General features: G+C 38.4%; 3 non-coding genes across 3 annotated transcripts; all 3 read left to right on the top strand.

Moving 5' to 3' along the window:
• Window positions 1-2,265: 2,265 nt before the first annotated feature.
• LOC121204228 (small nucleolar RNA R71) lies at window positions 2,266-2,372 on the top strand. The gene has a single exon (XR_005899157.1). It is a non-coding gene; the product is annotated as a small nucleolar RNA R71 (small nucleolar RNA).
• Window positions 2,373-6,521: 4,149 nt separating this feature from the next.
• On the top strand, window positions 6,522-6,628 carry LOC121204185 (small nucleolar RNA R71). Its single transcript, XR_005899114.1, has one exon. It is a non-coding gene; the product is annotated as a small nucleolar RNA R71 (small nucleolar RNA).
• Window positions 6,629-11,140: 4,512 nt separating this feature from the next.
• On the top strand, window positions 11,141-11,247 carry LOC121204201 (small nucleolar RNA R71). The gene has a single exon (XR_005899130.1). It is a non-coding gene; the product is annotated as a small nucleolar RNA R71 (small nucleolar RNA).
• The last annotated feature ends 351 nt before the right edge of the window (window positions 11,248-11,598 follow it).

Genomic DNA, 11,598 nt, shown 5'->3' with positions numbered 1-11,598 from the left:
TGTCGCACGGCCGTGGGAATTTATCGCACCCCGTGTTTTGGGGAAATCATCTCCTGCTTCAACACGGCCGTATCGCACGGCCGTGTCTCTTCCCCTGTTTGGCCACGGCTTTAGGCATGCCTGTGTGCCTGGCCGTGTGTGCCGAAAAACTTTGCAATTCAAAGATTAAGTTAATGATTCAAGGTGTTTGAAACAAAAATTAAAGAAATCAAAATATGTTAGTGCTCGGGTTGCCTCTCGAGAAACGCTTATTTATAGTCTAAGCTCGACTTACCTCTCTGTTGAATGAACATAGTGGTTTGAGGAGTTCATACTCCTCATTCCTGCTATTAGCCTTGACAAAATAAGGTTTGAGACGGGTATTGCTTACCTTAAAAGTGCTGAACTTGGGGTGACTTCCCTCTACCGTACCGAATGGGAAAATACTGAGTACCGTAAGAGGGATTTCCTCATTTGGTGTGGTAGTGACAATGTGGGGATCTGCGGCATCTAGTAAGACTTTATCGCCAACCTTGAGTTGATTAGGAGAGGTATCGGGCTTGTTTTGGCGTAGTTTCGGTTTATCATGTGTTCTCGGTTTGTGTGCTTACCATTCATCTAGCTCCTGTATTTGAAGCCTTCGTTCCTCATGGGTGTCTTTGTTCGCTACTTGATAATAGTGCACTGTCTCCGTTGTCTTGGTTCGAGGAGGTTCCTGCAAGAATGATTGAATATTAGTTTTGTCACCGACAAGTTTCATAGCATTATCTTGAGTCTTAGAGGTTTTGACTGAGTCACGTGTTTGGAGTGTTACTGCATCATCTCCTGCACGAAGTGTTAGCTCTTCCGTGCCTACATTAATAATGGTTCTGGTAGTTACTAAAAAGGGTCGTCTTAAAATTTAAGGTACCTCGTTATCCTCATCCATATCTAAGACGACAAAGTCTACTGGGTAAATAAATTTATCAATTTTAACGAGAACATCTTCAATAATACCTTTAGGAAATCTAACTATTTTGTCAGCCAATTGTATGCTCATCCTAGTCTGTTTGAGTTTACCGAGACCTAGTCGTTTAAAAATTTTATACTGCATAACATTTATACTTGCCCCTAGATCAGCTAAAGCATTATTCACAGATAAACTACCAATTAAGCAAGGAATTGTAAAACTCCCTGGATCTTTCAATTTGTTAGGTAGCTTATGCTTTAGAATAGCTGAGCAGACTGCATTGAGTTCCACATGCGATGTAGCGTCTAATTTTATTTTATTGCTCTGAAGTTCCTTTAAGAATTTTGCTGAGTTGGGCATCTGCGATAGAACTTCAATAAAGGGTAAGTTAATATGTAATTTCTTTAAGAGTTTGACAAACATATCGAATTGTTCTTCTATTCTGTCTTTCGTCATCGCTTTAGGATATGGCACACGAGGTTCATAATACGTACTTACCTGTTTAGGATCATCGTCGTTTACCTCTTCTCGACCTTTGTTCATCGCGTTGTCTTGCTGTAATTCTGGCTCCGGTGCAATGAATCCTTCCTTATTTTGAGTACTAATTGCATTGAAGTGTTCCCTCGGATTAGGTTCAGTATTACTTGGTAAGCTACCTTGTGGTCATTCGGAGATTAGTTTGGATAGCTGGCCTATCTGAGTTTTGAGTCCTTGGATCGATGCTTGTTGATTCTTAAGTGTTGTCTCGGTATTTTGGAAACGGGTTTCTGACACCAAGATGAATTTAGAAAGCATCTCTTTAAGGTTTGGTTTCTTCTCTTGTTGATAAGGTGGCTGCTGAAAACCCTAAGGATTTTGTGGCTTTTGAATCCCTTGACCACCCCAGGAGAAATTTGGGTGGTTCCTCCAACCTGCATTATAAGTATTACTGTATGGGTTATTTTGAGATCGGAAGTTATTGTTACCCATATAGTTGACTTGTTTTTCTTCAATTGTAGGATTGAAGGATTGTATTCTGTATGCACACCTTCGCTACTTGAGTCACACCTCATTACTGGATGTACCTGCGTAGAACCAAGTAAACCGTCAATCTTTTTATTAAGAAGTTCTACCTGATTAGAGAGCATGGTGACTGAATCGATGTTATAAACGCCAACTATTTTCGTTGGCTTTGTCCTCATAACTTACTACTGATAGTTAGTGACATCTCCTCTATAAATTCATAGGCATCTTCCGATGTTTTATTGTTGATGGTTCCGCCAGCAGCTACGTCAACCATTTGCCAAGTCGAAGGATTCAGACCATTGTGGAATGTTTGTACTTGAAGCCAAAGCGGTAACCCATGGTGAGGGCAGCTTCTCAGTAAGTCCTTGTATCTCTCCCATGCATCGTAAAGTGTTTCTAAATCCATCTGCACAAAGGAAGAGATATCATTACGTAATTTAGCCGTTTTAGCCGGTGGAAAATATTTTAGTAAAAATTTCTCGGTCATTTGTTCCCAAGTAGTGATAGACCCTCGTGGTAACGAGGTCAACCATTGTTTAGCTTTGTTTCTTAGTGAAAAGGGAAACAACCGAAGACGTATGGCATCATCAGAAATGCCATTGATTTTAAATGTATCGCAAAATTCCAGAAAGTTCGCTAAGTGAGCGTTGGGATCTTCATCCTGCAAAACATCAAACTGAACAAACTGTTGTATCATCTGAATAGTGTTAAGTTTTAATTCAAAAGTATTTGCAACTACAGCAGGTCTAACTATGCTAGATTCAGTTCCTGTTAAAGAAGGTTTAACATAATCATACATAGTTCGTGGAGCAGGATTTTGATTAGCCGCAATTGCGGGAGGTAGCTGATTGCCTTGGTTTTAAGACATCTCGTCGGTTGGGGGTCGAATATCGTCTTCTCGCTCGTTCTTCGTGTATCGTAAGCTATGCCTTATTTCTCTTTGATTTTTGTGAATTATACGATCGATTTCTTCGACAAAAAGTAATGGTCCCGACGGGTTTCTTCTAGTCATAAACTATAAAAACCTGCCAAGAGAGAGAAAAATTAAATTAATAAATAATAAAATAAAATAAAATTTCAAGAAAAATAAATGGATAAAGTAATAAAAAATTAGTGTTCCTAATATTTCAAGTCCCCGGCAACGGCTCCAAAAACTTAATCGCGTGATTCGTAACAAGTAATAAATATTTATAATGAAGATCAAACCTAGACTAAATGTTATCATGATGAAAAGGCAAGCGCGCCTATCGAACAATAGTATAGTAATGGCAAGACCGGGATATCGTACCCAAGGGAACCAAAAGTACTAGTAATAACTATCTTTTTATTATCTAGCCTAAGAATAAAAGAGTTTGTTTATTAAAATAATTATCTAAACTAAGTAACTAATTTAATTAAAGCAAAGAGAAAATTTGGAAAAAGACTTGAAGAAAAGCAATTGATAAAAACGACACCCAAGGAGGAATCCACCTAGATTTCACTTGTTATCTGACTCTGAACCAGACTATTTATTCACTTGACTTGATCCGTGAGATTCCCTAACCTATGTTATTATCCCTTTTGAGACTAATAACGTCTAACCCTCAGTTGAGTTAATCAAAATTTCTTTCTTAATTAAAACTCCTAGGGAAGCAGTAAATCACTCTATGGACTCCCATATTAGGTTTCACCCTAATCCGGCAAAATCTCGTAACTCTATTTCTAGGCGTTCGATCAACTCCGCTTAATTATGCCAAATCTACTCTTAGGCAGGGTCTATTCCTTCTCTGCATAAGCACATCAAATCATGAATTAATACCCGGAATATTAACTCAAGCATTAAGAACACATAACTAAGAACAAATCAAGTATTTATCATACAGTTCAGATAATAATAACAAGATTTATCATAGGTTTTATCCCCTTAGGTATCTAAGGGGTTTAGTTCATAATAAAATAAGAGTACATCTCAAAAGTATAAAAATAAAAAAACATGAAGAAAACTCTAAAAACCCCTGAAGCAATTCTGAGGGAGATCTTCAGTCTTGGAGTAGCTCAGGCTTTTGGGATGGATCGTCTGGCTTTTGGAAGAGGCCCCCCTTTTAGCTCACACTTAGGGTGTTTATATAGGATTTGGATTAGCTTTCTTCCTCCCTAAGTATCCTTTTCCGTGTAAAATACAACTATTTGAAAAAGGGACAGGCTCGTGTGCCAGGGTCGTATGACGTGATTGCCAGGCACACGGCCAGGTGGGCTCAATGGCCAGGCCGTGTGAATCGTGTAAACCTTGCTCGACACCCCCGAAGTCCATGGGTGTGTGAGATGCCCGTGTGGCAAGGCTTAGGCAGTGTCATCTTCTCGATTTGGTCCGTTTTGTCCCTTTTTTTGCTCGTTTCTGGCTCCTTTTGACTCTTGGTGCTCTCCTAGGTACAAAACATGAAATAACCGGATTAAAAGCACCAAAATCCACAAATATAGTAATAAACATCCATAAATATACTATGTATTTGGGGTATAAATATGTATAATTTGGCGTTTATCACTAGTGCTCGGGTTGCCTCTCGAGAAGCACTAATTTAGAGTTTAAGCTTGACTTACCTATCTTGTTGCGTGGTCATAGTGGTGCGAGGAGTTTACACTCCTCTTTCCTGCTATCAATTTTATCAAAATAAGTTCTGAGTCGAGTATTTTTTACCTTAAAAGTTCCGAATATAGTATGTGTTACCTCGACTGTACCATGTGAGAAGATGTTCATTATTGTGAAGGGAGTCGCTCTATCCGTATTGTGCTCTAGAGTAGCAATTCGGGGGGTCATTTTCATCTAACAATGCTATATCCCCAACTTTAATTTGCTTTGTTTCATCCCTATGTTCATTATGGTGTCGCTTCGATTTTTCGTGTGCTTTTGGTTTCTGCTTGATAGGTGTTTGCCATTCGTCTAGTTCTTTGATCTGTAGCCTTCGTTCTTCATAAATGGGTCCTTTGTTGTTACTTGAACAAGGCTCATTTATGCTCGTCGAACGTGTTTCCTGCAAAGAAGGTTGCACCACATGATCAATATTAGAAACACGATTTATATAACCACCCTCAATATTCAATTTGATACTCGAATTACGAGTTTGAAGAGTGATTGTTTCATCACCCACACGAAGTGTGAGTTCACCTGTACCAACATCAATAATTGTTCTAGCAGTTGCTAAAAAGGGCCTTCCTAAAATTAAAGGCACGTCACTATCCTCTTCTATGTCTAGAACAACAAAATCAATTGGGATGATAAATTTATCAATTTTAACAAGTACATCTTCAATTATACCCCTAGGAAATCTGATTGTCTTATCTGCCAATTGAATGCTCATCCTAGTTTGTTTGGGTTTCCCAAGACCTAGTTGTTTAAACATTTTATAGGGTATGACATTAATGCTAGCCCCTAAATCAGCTAAAGCATTGCTAACGTTTAAACTACCAATTAAACAAGGAATCATAAAACTCCCTAGATCTTTAAATTTGTTGGGTAGATTATTCTGTAGAATGGCTGAGCAAACTGCGTTCAACTCTACATGCAACGCCTCATCTAACTTCTGTTTATTTCCTAAAAGCTCCTTTAATAATTTAACTGCGTTTGGCATCTGCGAAAGAGCTTCAATAAACGGTAAGTTAATGTTTAATTTCTTTAATAATTTAAAGAATTTACTGAATTTTTCATCCGTGTGGTCTTTCATTGTCACACTGGGGTATGACACACGAGGTTTGTACTCTCTACTTATCGGTTTCCGTTCACTGTGGTCTACCTCACCTTTATCTTTACTTACCATAATTCCTTGCCTCGGTTCTGGTTCAAGTTCAACTAACCCTTTTTTATCTTGAATGGTAATCACATTGAGCTGTTCCCTTGGGTTAGATTCAGTGTTACTCGGTAGGCTACCTTGTGGTCATTCTGAAATTAATTTAGCAAGCTGGCCTATCTGAGTTTTGAGCCCTTAGATCGAAGCTTGTTGACTCTTAAGTCCTGTTTCAGTATTCTAAAAACGAGTTTCTAACACTGAGATAAACTTTGTTAGCATCTCCTCAAGGTTCGGCTTCTTTTCCTGCTGGTAAGATGGTTGTTGAAAACCCGGAGTATGTTTTCTCCTTTGATTTCCTTGACCACCCCACGACAAATTGGGATGGTTCCTCCAACCTGCATTATAAGTATTATTGTATAGGTTATTTTGAGATGTAGAATTATTGTTACCCTTATATTGAACTTGTTCCTCCTCGGTGTTGGGGTTGAAGGATTGATATTCTGTGTGTACTCCTCCTCCATTTGGATCGCATCTCATCACTGGATGTACTTGAGTAGAACCAGACAAACTGTCAATTTTTTTTAATTAAAAGTTCTACCCGGTTAGACATCATAGTAACCGCGTCGAGGTTGAAAACAACTGCTGCTTTTGTCAACTTTTTTCTCATGACTTAAGGCTGATAGTTATTCAGTGACATCTCTTCAATAAATTCGTAAGCCTCTTCAAGTGTTTTGTTATTCAGAGTTCCACCGGCAGATACATCGATAAGTTTCCTTGTTGAGGGGTTCACATTGTTGTAAAACGTTTGAACCTGCAACCATAAGGGTAGCCCATGGTGAGGGAACCTTCTCAATAGGTCCTTGTATCTCTCCCATGCATCATAAAGTGTTTCTAGATCCATCTGAACAAAAGAAGAGATATCATCCCTCAACTTAGCCATTTTAGTCGGTGGAAAATAGTGATTGACCCTCATGGTAACGAGTTTAACCACTGTTTAGCTTTGCTCCTTAATGAAAAGGGGAATAACCGAAGACAAATGGCATTGTCAGAAACGCCATTGATCTTAAAAGTGTCGTAAAACTCCAGAAAATTCACCAAATGAGTATTTGGATCCTCATCCTGCAAACCGTCAAACTAAACAAACTGTTGTATCATTTGAATTGTGTTAGGTTTCAGTTCAAAATTATTTACAGCAATAGCAGGTCTAACTATACTGATTCGGCTCCTGTTTAAGTCGGTGCATAAACATAAATAGCACGAGGAGCAGGATTCTAATTTATTGGATCTGCAGCAACCACAGGAGGAAGCTGATTATTCTAATTTTCAGCCATCTCCTTAGTTATATTATGCATATCGTCCTCTTGTCCTTCCTCTATGGTTCTTAGGTTTCGCCCTATTTCTCTTCGGTTTCTGCGAACTGTGCTTTCAATCTCACTGTCAAAAAGTAATAGTCCTAACGGGTTTCTTCTAGTCATAAACTATAAAAACCTATCAGAAGAAAACAAAAGAAAATTTAGTAAAATTAACAAAACTAAAATAAAATTTAAATTGCAATAAAATAAATGGCTAAAGTAATAAAAATTAAGCGTTCCTAAAATTTTAGCTCCCCAGCAATGATGCCAAAAACTTGATGTGACCGTCTCATGATAAGTTTTATATTTATGATTGGTCGTACTTGAAAACTAACTATTATCATGATGAAGGCAAGAGCAACAATCGAACAGTAGTATAGCTTATAGCAAGACCGAAATGTCAAACCCACAAGAACTAAAAGTACTAGTATTAACTCTCTTTTTATTATCTAACCTAAAAATAAAGGGGTTTTTTTTATCTAAATTAATTAACTAAACTAAGAATGCACAGGAAGAAAATTGGGGAAATACTCTTCAGAAAAACTGATTGATTTGGACAATACCCAAGGGAAAATCCATCTAGACTTCACTTGTTATTTGACTCTAAATCAAACGATTTATTCACTTGACTTGATCCGTAGAAATCCCTAAGTTATATTATTATCTCTCTCGAGACTAACAACGTCTAACCATAGGTTGATTAATTGAAATCTCTTTCTAATTAAAACCCCTAGTGTTGCATTAACTTGATCTATGGATTCCCTTATTAGGTTTCACCCTAATCCAGCAAAATTATGTCGCCCTATGCCTAGGGGTGCAATCAACTCTGCTTAATTATGCTAGATCTACTCTTAGACAGGGACTTTTGCTCCTCTGAATAAGCACATCAATACTTGAATCAATATCCTAGAATATTAAAGAAAGAATTAAGAACTCATAATTAAGAACAAATCAAATATTTATCATATAATTTAGAAAATAATAACAAGATTCGTCTTAGGTTTCATTCCCCTTAGGTATTTAGGGGATTTAGTTCATAAGTGCAAAAGAAAACATCTGAGAAGAATAATAATAAAACATAAAGAAACCTAAAAATCCTGAGGGAAATTGAAGTGAAATCTTCAGTCTTGAAGGAGAATCTGGCTTCTGAGATGGATCAATCGGCTTTCTTCGAGTAATTCCTTGCCTCCCACTCTGTGTGTGTCTTCTAGGTACCTATTGAGGTGTTTATATAGGCTTTAGAATGCTTCAAAACCCTCAAGAGTAGCCTTTTTTGAATAGGACTAGACTTGGGCTCGACAGGGACACGCCCGTGTGCAAGTGCTTCAACCCGTGTTAAAGGCTGTTGAATAGGCACGGGTATGTGGTCTACCCATATACAGAAGTCCAGGCCATGTTGATTTCTCATGTTGACCCATTTTCTCCGTTTTTGGCCCGTTTCTCGCTCTTTTTACTCTCCTGTGCTCACCTAAGTATAAAACAAGAAATTAAAGGACTAGGAGCATCGAATTCACCAAATCTAAGGATAATTCATCCAAAAATGTGCTAAGCATGGGATAAAAATATGTGTAAATTACGATTTATCACTATGCTATGTTCTAATGCTTGTAATGAGATGATGTGATTATGCTTGTTGGCCTTATATGGCTGGTGTTCATGTTATGAATGTGTCTAATATGATATGTTAAACCATTAAAATGGTGGCATGATATGTGTCCTCAGTTTGTATAAAGATGTGAAAGATTACTGGTAACATAAAGGCTTGGAAAATAGCCTATGTGTTGGCCACACGGGTTGAGACATGGCCATGTGTCTCAACTGTATAAGGGACACGGCCTTAGCCCACGGGTGTGTGGCTTGGATGTGTGGCTCAAATTATTCACTAATGTCATAGTTAGAGAGTTACACAGTCTGAAGACACGGGCGTGTCCCTGTGTCCACACGAGCGTGTGACCTTGTGTCATGGAAAAGCTTTCTAAGGTTCTCGGTTTAGTCCCTAACTACTTTCAATGCATGTTTAGGGCTTCGTCAGCCCGTGTATGGGATATTATGCATGTGGATGAAAATTTTTGATACAAAAGAAATTCTATAGCCCATTTTTGCATGTTTGTTAACAACTAAGTCCAGTAATGCCTCCTACCCTGTTCTGGAGTCAGGCACGGGTAAGGGGTGTTACAAAGGTAGTACCATGAGTTCTAATTTAGGTGGCTCCTCGATTGATGCTTTTGGTTGGGCATAAGATTCAAAACAAAATTGCAGATTAAATCCCTTTTGATTAGCTTCTAACAACGTTAAGTATTCATCCTTCTCTTCATCATTCGGAGGACCTGATGTCAAAATTTGTTCCAACGGATCCTCAACGTAGTTGAGCTCCTTCTCTACCATTAAATCCTCTAAATCAGATACTGAAGAACAATAATCAATTGTGTCAAGAAATCTCATAGACTTAAAAACGTTAAATGTTACCTGATCATCCTGAACACGTATGGTAAGCTCGCCCTTCTGTACATCAATAAGGGTCATTCCGGTTGCTAAGAACAGTCTTCCTAAGATAATTGGAACTTCTTTGTCTGCTTCAAAGTTTAGAGTAACAAAATCAGCAAGGAAGAAAAATTTATCTACACGTACCAATACATCCTCGATTTTTCCTTTTGGATGTGCTAAAGATCGATCTACTAATTGATGTGTAACAGTAGTAAGTCTAACTTCACCTATCCCCAACTTCCTAAATATTGGCATAGGCATCAAGTTTATACTCGCACCTAAGTTACATAATGCCTTACCATAATATGTTGATCCAATGTTGCAAGGTATAGTAAAACATCCGGGATCCTTTAACTTTAGGGGTAGTTTATCTTGAATATATGAACTGTATTCCTTAGTCGGAGCTATCGTCTCAAATTTTCTGAGTCTTTATTTTTTGGACAGGATATCCTTCATGAATTTGACGTAGTTCAGCATTTGCTCAAGTGCTTCAACCAACGGGATGTTGATATGAAGTTTCTTGAGTACGTCTAGGAGCTTCTTGAATTAAATCTCCTGCTTCTGCTTTTGAAGTCTTTGAGGGTAGGGTGGTGGTGATTTCTTTATTGGAACTGGTTGATTCGTTTCTGTGGCAATTCTGCATCTAGCAAAGTTATTAGTTGGTCAGAATTAGTTGGTTCTGAAATTACCTTGTTGTATTTTGTAGATTCTGGTTCTTGTGAAACTAGAATTTCAATACTCGGTTGAACTTCCTCTGAATCTTGAGCGTCAGCTTGCCCCTTTTCAGCTTCAATGGTGTTGGGCTTTACTGTCTTCCCACTCCTTAATGTCAACGCTTTGCAATATTCCTTCCCTGGATTCCTCGGATTCTCTGTATCACTAGGTAAAGCACCTTGTGGTCAGTTTCTGTATTCAGTTACAAGCTGGCCCATTTGGTTTTCCAGGTTTTTCAATGTAGCTGCTTGGCTTTGGATTAAGGCATCATTCTTGGCCATGTATGCCTTCAAAAAATTTTCTACTCCATTGGATGGTTCAGCTTGGGTTGGTTTCTGAACTTGTCGGGGAAAACTAGGTGGCTGGGTCGATCTAGGTGGGGTATAAGTGTTACTGGTTCCAACCCCTTGGTTACTCTAGGAAAAGTTCGGGTGGTTTCGCCACGATGGGTTATAGAAATTGGATTGCAGTCATTGCCTTCTCGATTTTGGTTTTGGTTACATATGTAGTACATAGATTCTGGGTTTGATGGACATTCTTCAAACAAATGTCCTTCCCCACAATAGACACAAGCTATATTTTCAAATTGATTTGGTGGCTGTGCTGCAAAACTATTAGACCTATTAGTAGTAAGATTTTTTAACATTGAGGATATTGACGATACCTGAGATGTGAGTGAAATAAGAGCATCTACTTCATGTATTCCAACAACTCGTCTTCCTGACGCTGCTCGATTGGTTGGCCATTGCTAATTATTGCTAGCAGTCTTCTCAATGATTTCATAAGCCTCATTATAAGACATAGAAAAGAGAGCCCCATTAGTAGAAGTGTCCACTGCCATCCTCGTGTGAGCATTGAGACCATTATAAAATGTCTCAAGTTGGATGCAATATGGGATTCCATGATGAGGGCACTTCTGTAATAATTTTCTATACCTTTTCCATGCCTCATTCAAGGACTCATCATCCATTTGTTGGAAGGCAGTGATCTCGTTTCTCAACTTAGCATTCTTGCTAGGCGGGAAATACTTCATAAGGAATCTTTCTACTAATTGTTGCCATGTGGAAATTGAGTTCAACTAGGCTCGAGCTCTGTCCCTTAGTGAATATGGAAACATCTTCAGTTGGAATGCATCTTCGGGTACTCCAGCTAACTTGAAAGAATCGCTTACCTCCATAAACAGTCTTAAGTGTAGGTGAGGATCTTCGGTAGGCATTCCACTGAATTGGTCCACTATTTGAAGCATCTGGAACATGATTGGCTTTAGCTCGAACTGTTGTGCCTTAATTTTGGGTCTCCTAATACCCAGATTGAGATCATTAAATACTGGGTTGGCATACTGTCTTAAAGCTCT

This window comes from Gossypium hirsutum, chromosome A07, assembly GCF_007990345.1.
Source record: "Gossypium hirsutum isolate 1008001.06 chromosome A07, Gossypium_hirsutum_v2.1, whole genome shotgun sequence".
Classification (NCBI taxonomy): domain Eukaryota; kingdom Viridiplantae; phylum Streptophyta; class Magnoliopsida; order Malvales; family Malvaceae; genus Gossypium; species Gossypium hirsutum.
The sequence above is the reverse complement of the archived record's forward strand: the minus strand, read 5'-3'. Positions and strand labels throughout refer to the sequence as shown.